This window comes from Mirounga leonina, unplaced genomic scaffold (genome assembly GCF_011800145.1).
Source record: "Mirounga leonina isolate KUSES-001 unplaced genomic scaffold, KU_Mleo_1.0 Mir_151, whole genome shotgun sequence".
NCBI classification, from domain to species: Eukaryota; Metazoa; Chordata; class Mammalia; order Carnivora; family Phocidae; genus Mirounga; species Mirounga leonina.
The window spans coordinates 58,119,961-58,128,771 of NW_023270377.1; the positions used below are offsets into that span (position 1 = coordinate 58,119,961).

Here is an 8,811-nt window from a genome sequence, read left to right on the forward strand (position 1 = left end):
CTGATCAAATTATGTTCTAATTTTTCAGAGGTGTTCTCCAGTGAACACACCCAAATTTAATGAGTCATCTATATAAATGTATTTACCTAGCATACCCAATCAAATGATGTGTATATTCCACCATGTTAAAATAATTGCTTTTACACAAGGCAATTTTTCTCCATGCAACAATTCCCAGTCCTAATTTTGTAGCATTTTAACTTTTGTTTCATAAACTCTCACAGCTGTTTTAAATATTAATAAGTATCTACCACACAGCCCTGAAGGGTAAGCTAGAGCGGAGATATTACAAAAATCAAAGTATAACAGGGTGTCACAGCACTGAAAATGCTGAAAATCGCTAATGTGCTGGTGGAGTTCAATCATTTGAGTACTTGAATAGTAAGAAACTTCTTCAATTTTTTTTAAAATGTGAAAATTGAATTTTAAAAAGATTTTTAACTATTAACTAAATTGCTGAAAGCATGTATGTGTGTGTGTGTGTGTGTATATGACCATTAGAGAACTGTCAAAAGTGAAACCATATGGAACCAGAAAACCTTAAATGGGAGTATTATTTGACTTTAAAGTTTTCAGCTTTCTAGTCCAAAAAACGGACTTTTGTCCTGAATTAAAAACAACAAAATAAAACAAGAAAAAACCCTGCTAACATTCTAACATAAAAAAAAAAAAAAACAAAACCCCACAAGATTTAGGATTAGATGAGTTTGAACTCTGCCTCTAGCTCTTGCTAACCCTTCAACGAATCACATTTTCTGACCATGACATTTCTAGACCCAATAAGTAAAAAATTTGAAATCTCTTCCATTCTGTTACCAAATGACTCAAAGTTGCTAGCTCAAAAGTTATCAAGTTTGCAGAATATTATTTGACTTCTTTAATGAGTCTTCTTTCCAAATAACAGCTATTTCCACACAAAAGCAGCATGGTCCAGGGGAAAGACCCCAGTTAGATCAAGTAGCAAATGTGAATTTACTAGCTGTTAGACCTTGGCCCAGGTACGGTGCCTCTCTGATCTCAGTTTTCTCACTGGTAATAATACCCATCCTGCTTGGTGCCGGGAAGTGGGAGATGCTTTGAAAGTGCCCAGTGCCAAGTATACAATACTCAACAAATGGAAATGACGGGTGTCAAGTTATCTTAGTAAGTCTTGTTATATTTAGCCATCGATTTCTTCGGCTTTCATCTTTCGGCATGCTCTCCTCCATAGTTTTCTTCCCTCTGTTTTCAGAATCGTTTTACATCTCCATTAGTTTGGCAGAGCAATGATTAATAGATAAATGTACTACTGGTCCCTAAATCCTTTTTTATTTTTTTTTAAAGATTTTATTTACTTGACAGAGAGAGATACAGCGAGAGAGGGAACACAAGCAAGGGGAGTGGGAGAGGGAGAAGCAGGCTTCCTGCCAAGCAGGGAGCCGGATGCGGGGCTCGATCCCAGGACTCCGGGATCATGACCTGAGCCGAAGGCAGACGCTTAACAACTGAGCCACCCAGGTGCCCCCCCTAAATCCTTCTTATCTGTGTATGTTTTAATTTTTTCCTCACCCCTCTGTTTGCTGCTTTTGGTTTTGGCCACTTTTGCAAGGTCTTATTGGTGCGTAATTATAATTTTCTTTTAAACTTTTTCATAAGGAAAATAAGTTATTAAAAGACGATACCTTTTTTTTTTTTTGCACTTTTTAGATAACAGAGTTTCTAGGACCTATTTATTTCAATTATAGCATTCACTTTGGTAGGTTCCTAGAGTATACCTACTTTCCATGCTGGCCACTGTCCTGCCTTTAGATCTTACCTACTGCATATCAAATGGATTCAAGAAATTGCAACTACCTTCATTAGATACCTGCAAATCGTAACTTTTTAAAATTAAATCCACCTTATAAAAGAACTAACTTTACTAGAAAATAGGTCTTTGGACTTTTTCTGGATTTTTCTATTTTTTAGATTTATATGGGCCTATAATTTCTGAATGCAGATTCTTCCTCTTCTTCTATCCCTAATTTACATTTTCCTTTTTCCCTTTTTCACAAAAGTTACAAGTTTATTTTTGATTCACTATAGAAAAAAAACTAATTTTTTTTAAAGATTTTATTTATTTATTTGACAGAGAGAGAGAGAGACAGCGAGAGAGGGAACACAAATAGGGGAGTGGAAGAGGGAGAAGCAGGCTTCCCGCTGAGCAGGGAGCCCGATGCAGGACTCGATCCCAGGACCCTGGGATCATAACCTGAGCCAAAGGCAGACGCTTAACCGACTGAGCCACCCAGGTGCCCCAAAAAACTAATTTATTTTAGAATGACCTTAATAGGACCAAAAAAAAACCTTTTAGAAAACAGCCCTCAACAACTTCTTCCGCCAACCTTGCTGCTCTAGTATTTATTTATGCTAGTATTGTTTCAGCCTCCTTAACAGAGATTAGTGAATAAAACAGGGGCGCCTGGGTTGCTCAGTCATTAAGCGTCTGCCTTCGGCTCAGGTCATGATCCCAGGGTCCTGGGACTGAGCCCCACATTGGGGTCCCTGCTCCTTGGGGAGCCTGCTTCTCCCTCTCCCTCTGCCTGCCACTCTCCCTGCTTGTGCTGTCAAATAAAAAAAACAAAAAATCTTAAAAAAAAAAAATTTTTTTTAATTAAAAAAAATGTGCTTTATCATCATGTGTCTTAAAACAATACCACTTGGATTATGTTTCTACAATGATTTTTTTCCTACCAGTCTAATCTTCAAAACATGGGGAGAGCTTGAGTTTGGTGTCTTTGTTCATAACAGCAAGGACAAAGATTCTAAGATTCTGTTCTTGGACAGGGCTGTTCCACTGTTTTTGTTTTTAAACCACTCAAAAAAGATCTGTAAGACTAAGTATGCAAATAGGACCAACCAGTATTTGTGTCTATCATAGATATTCCTTCTTTCCTCCAAGGCTGCCACTGGAAAGGAGCAGATCTTGTGCAGAACAGGTTGGGCTCAGTGAACAGGATCTTTAGTCATGGATATCAGAGAGAAGTAGACTGTGAGACTCTAAAAAATAGAACAGCTACTGTTTCATTTTTTTGTGTCTATGCCTCACCATACAAGTAACAAATCCCTCTAATTAGAGCAAAGGTTAAAATAAAAATGAGCCAGTTAAAAGAAACATTCTTATTTGTACCTTAATATTTCAATTAATGAAAACAGACTTCCATGACACACTTCTTTGCCAGAAATGTCATTACTGGAGGCAAAACACTGGAGAAAGAGGAATGCAGGAAGCAGGGGCACTTACACCACAGAAATACTGTGTGAAAATGTGTGTGTGCTCTAAGAGAAGCCCAACTAGGCGACATGATGCAGGTATGATCGGTGACATGGGGTCCCTGCAGAGGCACTGTGTCCAAGGACTGGAGGCCTGGGAAGAGAGCTGGGACAGAGTCTACGAGTAAAGGAGCATTGAGAGGGCACATTTCCACGGGCTGGCTGGAAGAAGAATTCACAGATTGGGGGTGGCAGTGGGGGTGGGGGAGAAAACAAGAGTAAACAAGGCTTACTTCAGTCAGCAGGCCTACCCATCCCAATGCTTCTACTACTTGGCTTTTGTTTCTACCCTTGAACCATTTTCTGTCAAACAGAAACTATCTGACCCATCCTGGCTGCTAACAAATAGGTACAGTCTTGGACTAATTACCTAGAACGAATGTTCCCAGAGAAGGGTAAATAGGACAGTTAAAACCTGGTAACCTCGACATAAGATGAAAGCAAATGGGGATTGTTAAAACCAGAGAAGGCCATGGAAGACCCCATATTATACATCGCCAACCTAAAAATTACAGAGAGAACTCCTGGTTATTAGAGTTGCCAAAGAAGAAAATATGCCTCTCTGTCTAGTAGTGAGCTGCCTATCGAAGAGAGTGTTCAACGGGAGGTGGGCATGCGGAATAGGCGATTCTTGCAACAGCCAGGCAGCGACCCTATGAGTATTCTAGGACATCAACTTACTAGAAAGGATGGATGGTCTCCCTTCCCAGGGATACAGTCACGAACCTAAGAGTCCCTGGCAAGGCGGAGTAGCAGCGATCGCCGTCAGCGATGAAGACGATGGATGACTGGGCCATACTCCTCAATTTCTCCTCCCAAACTGGCTGGGAAGGTAAGAGTCATATTCCGGATTTCTATCCTACAACTATCCTTTCCCCTCCCCCCTCCCTCTCCTCCGTTCCCAAAGCAAAGAACTTTGTTCACACTGAAAGCCACAGGATAACCACCAAAAACAAAAACTCTCTGGATGATGATCTACTGCTATTCTTTTCTCTGCAAAATGGAAGTGCGTTACCCCCTGTAGTGGGCTAGGCTGCAAAGCCTAATGGTGCACATCCATTTGTCAGAACCAGGCTCCTCGTCCTCCACATGTGCAGTACCCAGCACTGTGCAGAAGGTGTAATAAACCCCCGTCCTGGGCGCCTGGGTGGCTCAGTCGGTTAAGCGGCTGCCTTCGGCTCAGGTCATGATCCCAGGGTCCTGGGATCGAGCCCCGCATCGGGCTCCCTGCTCTGCAGGGAGCCTGCTTCTCCCTCTCCCTCTGCCTGCCTCTCTGCCTGCTTGTTCTCTCTCTCTAGCTCTCTGTCAAATAAATAAATAAAATCTTTAAAAAAAAAAACAAAAAAAAAACCCGTCCTACAAGTCGATTTTGGGGAATAAACACGCCACGAGTGTCTGTACTGGTTTGTTCAATAAAACTGTCTGTACCGGTCTCTTCAACAGAAGAGAATGCAACATTCACATGAATTAAGATGAAGTACAAGATTTTAAAGAAAGTGCTTGCTTACATGGGGGGTGGTTTTTGTGGCTATATTTACAGATCCCTGAAGAAATACATTCTTCTCCACAACAGGGTACTTTGGTAGGAAAGTTTCATAAGCAAAGATTCATTCCATGACCTTTAGATAGAGAGTCTTGCCTGCCTTGGTTTTTGGTTTTCCTATACAGACTCCAGAAAGAAGGATGTCAGCCCCTGAAGATAAGCTGTGCTCGAAGCCAGCTATAAGAATGGTTCCAAGTAACTTTGGTTTTGGTCTTCTAGGTCATAACATTCCCTTATTCATATCACTCCCGAGTTCTTCAAATTCCTCATATAGATATTTAAATGCAATAATCTTCAGATTCTTTCCCCAAAATATCATAAAGTTGTATATAAACACAGAGGTACACACAGCTGCTCTACAAATCCTTATACTTAAGGCAGGAGAGTGGCTAGGAAATCCTCCCAGCCCTGCATGCTCACCAGAAGTATGCTTTTGGGATCGGGGCCAGCTACCGAGGGCGAGCCTTACCTGGGTAGAGTGAAACAAGCAGCTTGCTCTGTGTCTGACTGGGGAATGTGGAAAAACAAATGTTCTCTACCACTCAGGTATGGTTGCTGAAGTTTCGGGTGCTGGTTCAAGCATTTCCACAGGCTGTCCCATATGCTTATGCAGCAAGCAGGTATTATTGTCCCCAATTTACACATGAGAGAAAACGGATGATGAAGGGAGTGAAAACTGCCCAAGCCAACCACCTAACTTACAAGTGACATGACCAGGATTCAGACTCAGCTCTGACTTCAGAGTCGTTATCATTTTTTTTTCACCATATCATATGTCTTTTTCCCACTGTATCATTCTGTCTCCTCCTTCAAATCTGCCTTTTTTTTCTTTAAGCAAACCCTTTCCTCGTGACAGTAATCACTAGATTGCTTATTATCCACCTAAAGTTCAATTTGAGGCTTTAATTTCCTATTAGCAATTGTGATGCGGGGTTAGGGTGTCAATGCGCAGCTGCTTTGTTCTCACAGAATCTTCTCCTGTGTTGGGATTATTTAACTGCTATTAGGGCATAATCGATGCTTCAGCTGTCCGTAGGAGGGTCTGATACAAAAGCACCCATGTATCAGGCAAACCAATCTAAACTCTAGCATTTATAGCTCTCTTTCCTTAACAGGTACAGTTTTCTGGTCACAGCTGGAACTCTTGCTTATTTGTGTGTAGTGGGGCAAGGTTAATAGCCACAAAAGAAGTAGCCTAAATCTTCACTGCAGTAAGACCAAAAGGTGCCTTAGCTATTCCTATTACATTTAGATAGACAAGACACCCTCCCTGTCAATCTGTCCTGGGTAGAATAAAATGGAAAACAAATGATCCAAATAGATTTTTATTTTCAGTATCTCTGGATACAGATTCAAGGCTCTCTTATTCCAAGAAGTACTATACACAAACACCTTTTTCTGGGTTTAAAAAGAAAAGAATCATTGATTCTCTCCTCTCTTTTCTCTGAATCTAACAATTTCTAAAAACTGTCCATTTTTCTCTTTTACGCCACACTAATAGCTTCACTGTATGTCTGACCTCTTTTCACGAAACATCACTGTAATTTCCCCGTGTTTTCTCTGACTAGATTATTCCCTCCACACCCCTCATAACTCCTGTTTATAGTTTTGTAGCCCTGTCAAAGTCAGTTCCACCGCTCATTCCAGATAGGCACTCGGCCAATATATTGCCAATAACACTCACTCTTGTGCTAACTTAAAATACACAGTGCAGCTTGCCAAGTTTCCTTATTTGGCAAGAAGGTCCCTTAGTTCCCAAGATCTTGGACCATCCATTTTTAGATCCAAATCCTCCTGCTTAATATTTGGGTATTTCTCTCTCTCTTTTTAATGTGTCTTATGTGTTCCCTAAAAGAGTAAGAAGAGATCAGTCATCTATTTGCTTTCCTAGACAAAAAAAAAAGGGTCCTTGCCACTGCCTTGTGGTCATTTACTCTGGAATTATCATCACTACAACTTCTGAATCAAACAATATTTTCCAGGTTAAAAAAGAAAAAAACTCCCAGAAAAGTTATAATAGGAATTATGTTGTGAAAGACTAAAATAAACAGTACACATTGCTTTATGGGACCATTTTCCTTTATCTTAATTCACTCTTTCCAAACAAACCAAATTCATGTTCATTTGCAATCTCCCTAATCTCTCACTATTGTAGCAGGAACTTTAAACAAAGGCTCTACAAATGACCAAAACCATAATTAAAATGCATCCGTCGTGTATTTTTTTGAAAATCAAAAAACGACATGAAATTTCGCTGTGGAGATAGGCCTACCACAAAGAAGCCATTAACTGCCTTGAAGCGCTTGTTTATTTTTGTCTTTCTCTGTGTTTGTTGGTTCGGATCCACTGAATCCCGACCGTTCACTTCAACTGAGGTCAGGAAAGCAAGAAGGCTCTCCTAAAAGAGCTTCAGGGATAACACAGGAGCATACTTGAGCAACCATCTTAACTCAGATACCCTCGCATTAATTCTGTAAGCGGATTCTAAAACACCGTTATTAATAGAGAGCTGCTTATTGTAATATCATTGGATCGGGCCACTAAATGATGCTGCTTTCGTTATTAAAGAACCTAACAGAAATACTAATTAAGTCCTCCATAAACAGGGCTTCGCGAACATCTCGAGGCGCGTCAGAAACACACACTTTCAGCAATCTAACAACGACCGGCCCCGTTTTTTAGGCAATCCGGAGCCATCTCGTCGGGTCCGTAGTGAAGTTGGTCTGCAAGCTGTCAGGACCTCCGCTTGGCCCTCCCGGCCTGGGGCAAGTCTCGGAGCCCGGGGACCAAGGGACGCCACGGGGTCGCCGAACAGCACCCTCGCCCCACGTGGGAGGCAGAGGGGCCGCTGGAGGGTGCGGGCGGCGCGAGCTGCACGCTGCCCCGGGGGGGGGCCGGGGAGGGCCGCGGAGGGCGGCTCGCGGTGGGAGAAGCCACCCCGGCCGGGCGGAAAGCAGAAGTCAGTGGTCCCTCCTCGCACGCACAGCCCTCTGCTGGGAAGTGGCCCGCGCCCTGCCCTCATCTGGAAGACTCGCGTTTCGCCTCGCAGAGGGGCCGGGTCGCCCGCGGCCAGGCCGGCGCTGCGACGCTCAGGCCCCGGGGCTGGCGGGCTCGGCCGGCGGTGTCCGGCGCCCGGCGAGGGGAAGCGGCGGCGCCCGCACCCGCGCCGCGCGCAGGGCCGGGAAAGCCCGACAGGCTGCGCCCGCCCTTCCGGACGCCAACTTCTGCGTGGGACCGGCCCGAACTTCGCCGGGCCCTTTGGGCCGCCGCGCGAAACTCCGCGGGCGCCGGGAACGCTCGCCCCGGCCGCAGCCGCCTCCGCGGGCCCCGGGTCGGGGAGGGTGCGCCGCGGGGCCCCGCAGGCCGCCAGGGCCTCGGCCCCGAGCCTCGCGAGCGCGGCGGGCCTCCGACCCACCCTCGCCCTCCGCGGCCTCCGGCCGGCCCCTTACCTGGCTCCCGGGCCGGGCGCGAGCAGCAGCCGGGGGGCGCCGAGGCCCCGCGCGCGGCGAGGGCAGGGCCGGCGACCGTGGGGGTCGGGGGGGGGGGCGAGAGGACGGCGGCCCGCGCGGCTCCCACGCTTCCGCCCGAGTCAGGAGTTGAACATTCCGCCTCTCCGCCCCGCGCCAATGAGGAAGACAGTTACGGCAACAGCACCACCTACCTCCGAGCGCGGAACGGCCGGGCCCGTCTGCCGGCGCCGCGGCTCAGACGCGCGGGCCGGCCTCCCGGGCCTGCGCCCCCCTGCGCCCCTGCGCCCCGGCAGCCACCCGGGTGGAGGGATGGAGGAACTCAGTGCGAGGAGCACCGGGCCTGCAGTGCGGGGCGCCGGGAGGGGGAGGCGTGCCCCGGGGCCTCGCGGCGGCTTCACCTCATTTTCCCAAGTTCCCACCACCTGTCGGGTCGGCTCAGGCCCCATCAACCAACATTTACCTTGTCAGAGGCGCTGGGAATACAGAGAGATGGGAGGCTGCTTCGTG

At 45.9% G+C, this 8,811-nt stretch overlaps 1 protein-coding gene across 3 annotated transcripts in view; it reads right to left on the reverse strand.

Moving 5' to 3' along the window:
- The window catches only part of MAP3K20 (mitogen-activated protein kinase kinase kinase 20), a 186,570-nt gene extending 178,000 nt beyond the window's left edge, over window positions 1–8,570 (reverse strand). The window contains exon 1 of one of the 3 annotated variants that reach the window (XM_035007745.1): window positions 8,496–8,570. The gene's annotated coding sequence lies outside the window, so the exon portion shown is untranslated. Of the gene's footprint in view, window positions 1–8,283; window positions 8,463–8,495 lie in introns of those variants that run through there. The other 2 variants (XM_035007744.1, XM_035007749.1) reach the window with 2 other exon arrangements.
- Between the last annotated feature and the right edge of the window lie 241 nt (window positions 8,571–8,811).